This window comes from Mesoplodon mirus, assembly GCF_964341445.2.
Source record: "Mesoplodon mirus genome assembly, chromosome: 2".
Taxonomy (NCBI): Eukaryota; Metazoa; Chordata; class Mammalia; order Artiodactyla; family Ziphiidae; genus Mesoplodon; species Mesoplodon mirus.
Window position 1 is genome coordinate 21,874,176 of NC_138977.1, and position 12,759 is coordinate 21,886,934.

The 12,759-nt window shown below is 36.9% G+C and overlaps 1 long non-coding RNA gene across 1 annotated transcript in view; it reads left to right on the plus strand.

The window, feature by feature from the left end:
• The window catches only part of LOC309814258, a 145,420-nt gene that overhangs the window by 118,892 nt on the left and 13,769 nt on the right, over positions 1–12,759 (plus strand). The window contains exon 2 of the long non-coding RNA XR_014295656.1: positions 2,291–2,378. This is a non-coding gene — a long non-coding RNA (uncharacterized lncRNA). The remainder of the gene's footprint in view (positions 1–2,290; positions 2,379–12,759) is intronic.

The window sequence follows — 12,759 nt, forward strand, 5'->3', positions numbered from 1 at the left end:
GGGTGTGTTTTCAGTACTAAAAAATTCATGTACTGAAAAGCCATTACAGATACAAATTATCTGGAATTTAAAGCCTTTTGCATATATATCTCTGGTATGAATCAGGATAACTTAAGCCAAAACAAAAATGCTAAACAAAAGGCAAAAAACTTTTGAAAGAATTGGAGAAGCAGTTCTATTAGCATCATGTAGAAATGTATGACTTTATGTGTGCAAATATCAGACATTAACAGATGATGAGAAGTTTTGATGATACTCAGTTATTCCCTTTATCCTCGTGGGAAACACAAATGCATGGATTTAAAGTTTATAACAACGAAACCCATGCTCTGCATGTAGAAAAGTAACATCTCTTTATACATAGAAAAATAGTATCTTATATCAATACTTTATTAAATGAAACACACTATTATATAAATTAAAAATAGAAATGCATGTGGAAATTATAAAATGCTGAGAAAATGCCTGAGAACTGCCAGCAATGAATAGTACTACTCCACAATAAATTCTATTACCATTTTTGACATGACCTGGATAAGAAACTCAACCTGTCAAATGTTCATTTCAGTCATAAGAAGGCAGAATAAAATTGCTTACTTGTTTATTGGAGATGTTAAAGAGGATGTCTTACTATTTTTCAAATATGTTATGATGAATATTGCTATTTTAATGGAATTTGGAATCAATTTTATAAATATAAATAGTAAACACTTACTATTATTTTTAATTACTATTATTCCTCTAGATTCATATTTAAAGAATCTTATTGAAATTGGGAAGGAAAAGATCCAATACAACCTTTTCAGCTTGGAAAAATTATTTGAAACGTTAAACCCCAAAGAATAAAATTATTGTCATTTTTTCTCCCAGTCTCTTTCTCTTTGGGGACTGTTTCTCTTTTAATTTATTGCTCTGTGTTCTAAAAAGTGGAGAAAGATTACAAAACACATTTTAAAAGTGTATGAAATATAACTTATGGTAAGTTAGTAATACCTCTTGAAAAACCATGCTATGAGCTCTCCCATGGTACTTCCTTTGGGGGAAGATAACCCAATTGTGTTGATTTAAAGGTTCTGTCTGGTTCTTTTAAACATTCCTTTGATGTTGTATTGCTTTGCTTGTAATAGACTGTTATTGCCCTATATTGAGTTTGCAGAGTGAAGGTAAATCTTTCGTGATGTGATTGTGCTGCCACAAACTCAATATTGTTCATAGGGCCTTTATAACTCTCAGCCACATTGCAACGGAATAGCACACATTTTCATTTTTACCTTTTTAGATTTTTATTCTTTGTTCTGAGACTGAAAGTATGTATGCTTACCTACACTCTACAGTGCTTGTTCTGTGAAGCGGTAACTGTAAGCAAAGAGAACATTGCCAGGTGGTTTTTTTCTTTCTCTGAAATTGTTGATTTGATTGTTGATCTTTTTCATTATGTTCCATTAGGTACTCTGCTATCTTATTGAAAAAGCACCACTATTGGGAAAGGCCCAATTCAAATATCTATCCAAGTTTCTAGTTTGAAATGTTTTCTGAGTACATAACGACACTACTAAAAGAGATCCTCCTGAGGAGTTCTCTCCTCCTTGAAATTCAGATAAATGTGATTTCCCCTGGTGGCAGATCACACATAGAAGACTTATGTGATCAGAAGTATTAACATAGTTAATTCAGTATTAACATTGACCTGTTTGATTGAAAGTAGAAACTTTATGTAATGGCTTACGATATTATTTGCGTCTTTTGTTAAATTTCTTACAAAACGTAGATCTGTTTTTCACTGGTACGGCATTCAACTCAGTTTAAAACTGCTTGTAAAGCAAGACAGCACTAAGGCTACTTTTTAGGCATTTTTTTTACTTCTTGACCTATGCCCTGTTATTACTATCCTTTTTTTTGTTATGTATGATGGTATGACCACACAGTTTGGGGGAAATAATTAGTTAATAAGCAATGTTTGAAAATAAAGAATGTCCACACATGGAAGGAAATATTTTATACATTACAGTAGACTGGATTTTAAGTATCTATATTCATTGGGTATATTAGCAGGGTTTATATACCTCTGCTAACGTAATTAATAATTATTATTCCAGAAAGGCAACATTTCCTCTACTACAAACAATTTTCATTATTCTCTCCCTGGTTAGTGAAAATAAATAAAATAATCAGTCTTCAATTCTCAGAGATTGATAAATATTAGTTACACTGGTAAATGTCTGTAGAATCTGCATTTCTAATTATCTTCTTTCTGTTTTCCCTTTCTTGTCACTTCTCCACATCACTCTAGGCCCCTTGCAAGTGAAAGTCTAAAGAGCTCTACAATGATTTATGAAGAAACTCAAAGACACAGAATTTATAGGAAGAAAATTTCTGAGGTAATGCTTAATATGCATAATTTTAAAAGATGAACATATATTATTCAATGAAAATGAAGTTCATGATTGAAACCAGAATTCCTTGGATGGGGTTGTAGAGGGCATCTGACCCAGAAGTTGCAAATCGATGGCCCTGGGGCCATATATGGGCTATAGATGCATTTTATTTGATTTGCACAGGCTTTAGTTGTTTTAGTTTTAATTAGGTGTTAACAATTTAAAATTGGAGTCTTACTTTAGAATATGAGTTTTCACTTCGGTTGAACAATGGAAGCTCTGATAACACTGGGCCAATGTTTTCACCAGGGACATTCCTTAGGTGGCTTGTGCATTCATTTTCTGGCCACAGTCTCCACATGGGCTGCTTCATTTCCATCACTGCTGGCCCCTGTGGGCATCTGTTGTAGTATCTGTTGCTCCTTTAATGCTAGCAAGTTCTTCAGCCTCTTCACTTTGCTCACTCTGGCTTCTTGTTCTGGCACGCCCCTCACTCCAATTCCACCTGTCAGAATCCTTCCACCTCAGAAAGCATTGCCTCCCCATGGCTTTCTCCAGTTCCTCATGAGCACTTCATAGGAATCTCTCCTGCTCTGCTTCTTCTTTGGCCTCTTGTTAGTTGCACACAATCTGCCTTGAGTTATACTGATTGTATTTTCATTTTGCTTCCCAATAATTGTGAACACTTGAAAGGCGGGGCTATCTTTGCCTCGGACAGAGCGACTTCAGTACATGCCTTGCACCTAGTATAGTCTCTCAATAGATATATAGTAATGTAGATACAGGTATATGGTAATTTAATTTATGGTTTTTATCTGTTAGATCATTGAAATTAGTATTTAGGAAGTATTTAGGGGATTTAAATTCCCTATCCAAGTGGTCAAGGAAATAAAAATGGGAGGATCAAAGAGGAAAATTCCCTAAATGGATAACTGAGAGTGGATTAGAACTATTATTCATCTCAGTAGTTATACAGTGAGTTGTTAAATCACAGTTTAAACGTCTTTGGACATTACCACTGGGACAGAGTTCGCCTCAGTCCTACCTCCTACCTACATATTATCTGTTACCAATTTAGCATCATTTCCCCCCCTGCTGTGTTCTCCTTTGTATGGAGATAGCAGGACACTTAAGAACTACATTCCCAGCCATGTTCTGAGATAGAGTCTGCTAGGAGATGCATTTGTATCAGATCTGCAGGGTGAAGAGAAGTTGGTGCCATGTTTTCCTTCCTCTGGCAGCAGCAGGAAGGCGTGTGGACTTCTGAGATATGAGATTTTGCAGTAGCCTCTGAGCCATTTTTCTAAGAATTACCTGTTTCCTGATAGAGGTATCTAGAGCAGTTTCTGCTTTCCTACCTATTTTCTTTTTTTTTTTTTTTTTTTTTTTCTTTTTGCGGTATGCGGGCCTCTCACTGTTGTGGCCTCTCCCGTTGCGGAGCACAGGCTCCGGATGCGCAGGCCCAGCGGCCATGGCTCACGGGCCCAGTCGCTCCGCGGCATATGGGATCCTCCCAGACCGGGGCACGAACCCGTATCCCCTGCATCGGCAGGCGGACTCTCAACCACTGCGCCACCAGGGAGGCCCCCTACCTATTTTCTTGATGGGACTCTTGCTGACACACTTTGATAAGGAAATAGGCAGCAAGGTACCATTTCGTAAATTTATTTCTGACTTTGACATGGTCAAATATTTAAAATCAGAGTTTTACCAACTAGAAAATGGTGTGAATGAATATCTCCAGAATAGAAGGAGTATATCTTCCCCATAAAAGGTAAAATAAATTGGCATTTTCCCCACTGGGAGAAAGACAAAGATATCACAGGTTTTCTTTGGATAACTTATAAGAAGAGTATATATTTTTTATACGAGACTATTTGCAAGAGAAGTAATGTTTTGAAAAAACAACCGAGGCTATGTTTAACAGACAAAAATACTCATGATAAAAATATTTTAAAGATACAATGGAAAAGAATAAATATTCCCACCCTTCACCTAAATGCAGTGGTTGACAGAGTGTTCTGTATATCATGGATATTTACTGATTTACATATTTACATACTGATTTACATATGAAGAGAAAAGGAAAAGTGCCTTGCTTCTTTTCGGTGAAATCTGGTGTGTGTGAACAATATTACTCATGTGAAATAATTTAAAAGATGTTTATTATTTGGCTTTTGGAAGCATAATCAATGTACTGAGCACTCTTGACAAATCTAGAATTGGCATTGGTTCCGACTCAGTAGATAAGGAAAATAGCATATTACGATTTACTTTTGCTTTAGGTTAGCTAGAATTTCAGTAAAATTGCTACCACAAACTTATTTTAATTAGCCTGAAACACGATAAGTAAATTTGCCATGGCTGAGTCAGAGCCATGTAGTGTGGAAGGCTAGTCTATTGAGGTTTGCTATTGTGAGTTAGAGGATTAGTAATATTCCCGTGAGCCCACCCCTCAAAATCACCCCCAGTCTACAAGACAGAGCTGTCTTGATTGGAATTCAAAGAAATTTTTCTTTGAAAAGATGGTTAGTTAGCTGATTGCATGCTCTTTCTCTGCTGTGTTTCTAATTGTGCTGGGTTCTTGTTGCCTGCTAGATTTCTTGCATCAGACACTTGGACTCTCTTCTCACAAATGAAAGGATGCAGGTTGATGTCTTGCAGGTTAAAGGTTTTCTGTGAGATGTTGCTTTGTCCTGGTGAACATGATCTGCCGGCCATTTCACCTTGCTTTTTACACAACAATTTTTTCAAGGTAAACTAAAAAAGTTGAGAAAACAGTCTCTTATATAGGGTAGCAAAGATGAGAGTTGTATTATTACTGATAATATGTAATAAATGTATTTGGAATTTTGGTGAAAGTCATTGGTAATTTGAGGTACTTTATGCATATTTGTGACAATTGGGCTCATTTTTAGAACAAATTGGCACTAGACATAAAGTCTCTTTCTTCTTTATCTCTATGACAACATGTTAGAAAACAAGCACATAGAACTAAAAGCAGCAGAACAAAATCTTGATTTACCTCAATGCAACTAATAAGAAATCTGGAAAATGGAATTAACTTAAAAACCTCATAAAACTTAAATGATTGCAACTGGCTTTTTCAATTTTCAGAGAACCACAAAGTATTATTTCATAATAGGATTTTACATTAAGAGAAATATTCAGGCTGTCTCTAGCGCTCATTCTTGATTCACTGTCTTGTAGCTTTTGCACCTATGAAGCTGTGATTATTTAAAAATCCAGAGAACGGAAGTCCTAAAATTCTGATTCTAATTTGTTAAAAAAAAACCCTCTTCTTACCAAAACAAGAATATTTATTGATATATATTTTAATATATGAAAAGTATGTATAATCCAAGTTACAGACATGTATATACTAATACAAATATTTTGTCAAAATGAGAGAAGAAACTTTGTTTTTGACAATCTAATATATTTTAAAGACATAGAAAATAGTATTTATTAGTGGCAAATCCCAAACAATATAAAAGTGTATAAAGCACAATCCTTTCTTTTAACCCCTTACTAGGACTATAAATAATGTCAATAATTTGACATATATTCTCCCAGTTTCCTCCCATATATTTGCAAACATACATGTAATATATGTAGATTTCTAAAAATCCTGAATGGAATAATACTAATCACACTATTCTAAAACCTGCTTTTTTTTGCTCAACAATATACTGTGGACATCCTTCTATGTAAATATATAGGGACTATAAATAATTTTATAAATAAAATAATCAAGAAATAATATAGTTATGGAAAGTAATTACATGAAAAGATATGTTATATTTCAAAACCTTGATTAGCTTTAGATTATTTCAATTTATTGGTAAATTAAATGCTTTATTAGTAAATTATTGAAAAAGTTTCCTTGAAAGTGTATCTGTGATAATGCAAGTTGTTTTAAAACTTTTCTTACTTTTGCTTACTGTAAAAGATGTATCAGTTCAGTACTTAAATTATTTATAGAGATATTCTGCACTTCAACAAATGTGTTTAATATAATCTCTAATTCTATTTAATCATAATGTTATGATTATCTATAAAAATACCTTTCATAGTCAGTAGAGGAGGAATGGTCCAAAAGTTTTATCAGAGGAGTAAGGGATACCAGTCCTAATTCTGAGGCATGAGGGGTGTGAAAGATTAAGAAGCCACAGCTAGCATTGTGGTGGCCATTAGAATGTGCCTTGCAGACCTCCAACTACAGGGAGATTAACTAATCAAGGGCCCCAGCAGCCGGTTCTGGCACCAGGACCATGCTGCCCACAGGCTGCCCCAAGCACTGACCAAGTATGGCAGGGATGATGCTAAGGCAAAAGGCAGCTCTAGGGAGACACAGGACTGCTCGAGGGCCCCCGGATGGCCTTGCAGACCCGTCCTTAGACTGCAGGACTGCCTAGTCTGCTTCCCTCTCTCTCTCCTTCGTGCCCTGTCATACCTGCACCACAGTCTCAGCTCTCCCAGCCTGTTCTGGCTACTTCTCCATTTTCTCTCAACAGGGCATTACCCTTGAGAAAATCTTTGTGACTTTAATCCCATTTTAGAGCTGCTTTTCAGAGACAGATTAACACAGGACTCCTGGAGGAAATGCTTCAGTTCACGTAAAGAACCACAGAAACTGCACAGAGGTTAAGGCTAAAGGGGTTTGCTGATTATGGCTTAACAGTTCTCAGTGGCAGAGAGGGAAGTGTTGAGGAAAACATACTTTCCAAAAATTGCACCCTTTGAATCATTTTTGAAAGGTCATTTGTTTACATACTGACAATCTTTAAGCTATAAAGAAAAGAAGTTATTAAAAAAGATAGCATGAAACATGCATAAAAGGTATTTAAAAATGTGTGGCTTTTTATATTCTTCATTGCTGACAAGCAGGGAAGGTCCTTCCATTCTCCACCAGGCGTCACTCCTAAATTCATTCTTTAGGTATAGCAAGATAAATCCCACCCCCGACGCCCACCCATGCTGTTGTTTGGGGGTTTGCTATCAAATCTCAAAAGCATGAACGTGTGGGCTCAGGACCAGGACCAGGATGAGGCAACCCTGGAGGGCAAGGCTTAGAGGGGCAGGTCGCACAGTGCCAACCCTGAGCCTGCAGGGCCCTAGAGCGAGTGCCTCCTCAAGTCCTGGCCCTGTGCAGGCTGTCCAAGGACTCAGAGAGGGGCACAAACTTTATTTGGAAGAGCTTTCAGCCCAAAGAATTAAGCCAATCCAAAGCTTTCCCTTGTCTCTTCAGGCCCAGAAGATGGACACTCAGGGTCTTTCACTGATGGGTAGAGAGAGGCAAACAGTGCTCAGAGCTATTTATTTGCTCTTCTCTTTGGCCGTCAGTAATTTCACATAAATAAATTTCAGTGACTTGCAAAAAGAAGGCTCAGGGGTATTTTTCCCAGCAGAGTAGCGAACTTGGAAATAATTCTTTATGTAGGGGCCGCAGTACTTTTTTTTTTTCCCTAATAGTTAGGAAAACCACTGTCTTATCTCATACCACCTGCTTCCCTGAGTTGTTAACTTCTGCTAGTGCTTTCAGTTCTCCAGTGCAAGAGGTTTGGAGAGAATTGTTCAGTTTTTAAGGATGGGTCTGTTGAATAAAATAAATATAAGCAGTGTGTAATGATTTGGAATCATTTGGAAAATTCCAGTGTCACTATTTGATCGAAAAGACAGCTGAGAGGTCATGTTGAAGAGTAAGGAGACAGTTGACAAAGGGAGTGAGAACAGTGAGGAAAATCCAACTAGTATGAGTAATTTTTAACAAAACTAAAATTTCCAATTCACCTTCCATTGGTAGGGGTTGATATCTTCAAGTTGTCTGCATTTGGAATTGATAGCAACAGTTGTGATACATCAGAAATAGAATAGTTCAGCTACATTTGATTGGCTCTTCAGTAGAGTCAGCTTTGGCATCTTAGGGCTTACAAGAACCTTCCTAGGTGTGTACATTTCACAGATCAGTAAACAGTTTTAAATTTAAAACAAAGAAGTGAGAGAGATACTGACATGGGTTTGTCAATTACTTGCTGTTAAGTAAGGACATTAAAAAATCAGCCACCATTTATCACCATAATCATTTAACTCCCCAAGAAAAGACTGGCAAAATCCTAGAGGAAAGTTGGGTCTTCCCTCAGGAAAGAAAGCTCAGCATTTTAGAAATCTTAATCTCTCTCCTTTTCCCTTACTATTATTTTCTCTTTTCAATATAGACTGGTTAAATCTTTGCCACAGACTGGCCCTAGTCCACAAACAAATATTTGAGAACCACAGATTTGCCAACCCACTTTATAAAAAGCAAGAACTTAAGATATTCTAGAAAGATGTAAGTCTATTTCACTCCTTAAAATCTTTACAATGGGTATTTTTAAAAATGTAATACTATTCTGATTGAGGAGATTAAAAAAAATGCATTCCAAATACCGCCTGCTTTAATACACATTAATTTATTTTACTTTTATAATCTCATAGTAGAAGACTAAAACTTTTTAAAGCTTTTATTGCCAGAGGCCTAATAATTTATATTCCTATGTTCCTTGAATAACTATTTTATTGCTGAAATTTGAAAATTTTTATTCTGAGAGGAATGGAGGCAGAACACTTGGTGATCTTCTTGTCCTAAGAAGATCAATGCCATACTAGTGGAACACTAGACACAGAGGTTTCCATGACCATTTCTGTAGAGTTCAGATGTCAATAACATGACCCATTAGGTGAACTGAAAGAATAAAGCATAGGCAAACATCAACAGCCATTGTTCAAACTGAGGCTTTTACAGTTCCTTTCTACAACACACCTGCTACTCCAGATGAAATTCTGCTGCCATGTGAAGTGCCCTATTTTGCACAGACTTTTGGTGACCTATCTGTAAGCACACGGCAAACACACACCTGCCTGAAAGGTTGGGTCCTCTATTTGTACGTCATTGCTTACTGCAGGGAGCTATAATAAAGCAAGACAACATAGATAAAAATCGCAGACATTAAAGAGGAAATAGAATAGCAAATGATCCGATTAAGTAAAAGGAGTGTCAAAGTGAAAGGATAAGACAGAACCAAAAGTCAAATGAATTGATTTATATCTAGGAAACTCCTTGTGAGCCCTGACAATTTTTTTTCATGGAGTTAAAACACAAGGTAAAATTCTTTCATGTATAGGTCTTGCAAAATAATGAACTAGGTTTGGTGGAGAAAACGTGAGGCCAAGGGAGCTTGAGCCTTTGAATGCACAGTTGGCCAGTGGGCTTATGATAGATCCAAGGTTCACAGAGAGATGAGTACAGGCAGTTCTAAGAGCTTCTGACAATCCACAGGGACATTGTTTCTACTCTGCATGGTATCTTCACATCTTGGCTGAGAAACATTAAGGTGACAGGTACATCTTCTCAGTGCACTTTTGTACAGGTAATTTTAGGAAGGAATTTATTATTTCCTTGAAATAAAATTGGTCCAACTATATAATAAGAATATAAATGAGAACTATACCATGGGAAGATGGGAAAACCAGATACGGAGCCAGGAAACCTGGGTTCTGATCTTAAGGCCTAAAACCCAGCGCTGTATTGCAATAGGAAAACTACAACTATGTCTATATTTTGTCCTCACTTGCAAAATAAAAGGTTTAGACTTGATCTTTAAAGTCCCTTTCAGCTATAAAGTGTTATGATGCATGATGTATTTTCTATCTCCTGAGGGATCATTTCATCTAAACACTGGCTTCATTGCAGTATTCTTCCCTCTTAGAGAAGATCTGCAGACTAAAATCAATATGCAATGCTACCCAGTGTTAAAACATTCTAAGGAGTAGATGAAAGTGATTTTGAAGAAAATATGTCATGCTACCTCATACAGCTATAACAAAATAAAGACACGAACTCATATAGTTATACCAAAATAAAAATAAGAATTAGTATGGTTAACCAGAATAAAACAGATTACACCTGTCATTTTTATGGACAAAGTTGTCCATAAAGAAAATCTCATGCATATTTTTTCTTTTCCTTTTTACATGTCCTTTTAAAAATATTTTTCCTGAAAAAGGATTGCATTCAACCTGTGATCCATCACAGCTAAGAGATAATTACTGAGGCTCTAGTCAGGAATATAGTCTCAGTCACAGAAAATTGACTCCTCATGCATTAAGGACTGTGATTCAGGCTCTCTTGGCTTTTGATAAAAAGTGATTTCTCTTCCAATATCTCCATTGGTCATGCATCTGCAAACCGCACTATCAATTTCCTTCCTCTCTCTGCTCTGGTCTGTGCCCTGGGCTGGTGAAAGGGGAGGTTCTGATCCTTGAAGACAGCAGCACTAAGTTCATCTGGGCTTCTGGAGAGGTTTGGCTTCTGGAGGCACAGCAGGAGATAAGTGGACAGGAGGAGAAAGAGGTCAGGGTATTTCTTCCCTCTCTCTGGCTTTGGCTCTATGGCCATGTCCCTTTCATGTGGCTGAGCTCTAACTTGGTCTAGAAACACTGCTTCTTCCATTTGCCCGGTAGCTTTCCAGTGGTGATGGGTTCCTGCTGTTGCTAGTCCCTGGCTGACTCACCATCTCTTACTGGTTCCTTTACTCCTACCCACAGCTCTGAAAATTGTACCTTCCTTTATTCAATTTTCTTCACTGTCCCTGTGAGGGTGTCTCCTGCTGAGCAGTACACTATCTTTCAAGGGTTTTAAAAGTCTTCCTGTTATAGATTTAGCAAAAGTACATTTGTCCCCCAAAAGGTGTACTTTGATTTTAAAGTGAGGTTTAATTTTTAAGAGTTCCTGTGAATTTTTAAAGATAAAAATATTACAGAAAACAGATTTCTTTGTCATGGCAGTAAGCTTTTTATTTAGTTTTGTCATTAATCGGGACAGCATGCCTACCGCCAATTCTAAAAAAGTTAATGATCAAACAGTCTCCATTATGCCTTTTTCTTTCTCTTAGACATTCCTTCTCACCCTACTAAAAAATAAGTCAATCCCTCTGCACACCCCACATCCCCCCAACAAAAAGGAAAAAGAAACCTACCCAAATCTTTTTGGATACATTAATTCTTATCAGTGCCACTTTATACCTGAGAGAGCAACAATTTCTATTTTGTGATTTTTTTTCAGACTCCTTAACATTTATGTGGCAATCACTGGTATAAGATTGACTTTCCAGTGTTACCACACAACACATCATAAGGCATCCACAAAAGACTAAAGATACTAGAATAAGCCAACTGATAACTGAGCTTTGATATACTGAGCTGCCATCATCTCTCTTTTCACTTAACGAATTCTTTGAAAGGAAGTTGGAAATAAAAGGCAAGGAGCAAAACGCCCAGTTGCCCAACAGAGATTTCTTTAGACTAAAGATCACCTAACACATTTGTTTCTCCTTCCTTTTTTCTTGTTAACTGTGTCTGATCCTGCTGTACAGGTGCTGGTTGATACATTTTACCTGTGCTGCTCCTCCTTTTTCTTCCACCATTAACTCTTCCTGGATTCAGAATATTTTTGAAAAGATTTTATCAAAGAACTACACCCTTAGATTGAGTCTCAGAGTCTCCAAACATAGAACAAAACTTAAAGGCAATTAAATTTTATAAACTCTTTATTAAAATTATAGCATTGTTGCATCTGGCATGGACTATTAAATGTAGCATGAAAACTGGTTTACTTCTGATGGACAAACTTTGGTCATGTGTACACAATCCAACCTGTGGAACTTGCTACAGGGATAACAGCACATCTCAAAAATCAATGAAATCAATGCCCGTAGTATACTATCTGAGTTTTTTCCCTCCCTATATCCTACTCCTTTTTCTTTCTCCTTTTTTAAGGGTTAAACTGGGTGGTTTTCAGAGTTTTACAAGAGAACTATTAGTGAAAAACAATCTGATACATTCAACTTACTAAGGCCCTACTCTTTCCCTCTAATCTTTCAGCAGGACCCAAGGGAGGCTAAAGTTTAGATCAGTCTATTCTCCACAAGAACTTTGATTCACTATTAAATTCCGTCTAATGAAGATGACTTTGCCATCCCACGGCCATCAGCAGGCTATGTGTGGGACAATGTAAAACCCACCTTGTATAGAGGAACATTGTTCTTTCTTCTTAGTTACACCAGTTGAATAGAATCTCATGGAAATTCACATGCACAAGAGACCTGTGAAATCAGTAACAGTATTAATCTCTAGGGTGCCTTGCTGAGTCAACTTAAGGAAATAACTATTTTGCTTAAGTACACACTTGTTCATGTCTTACAGCTTGTCATGTTTATGATAAGAGCAAATAGCTGAGACAGAGAAAGAGAGGGAGGGAGGGAGAGAGAGAGAGAGAGGAGAGAGAAGAGAGAGAGGAGAGAGAGAGAAAGGGATTTTTTCTCAATGATAAAAGTTAAGTTTATAA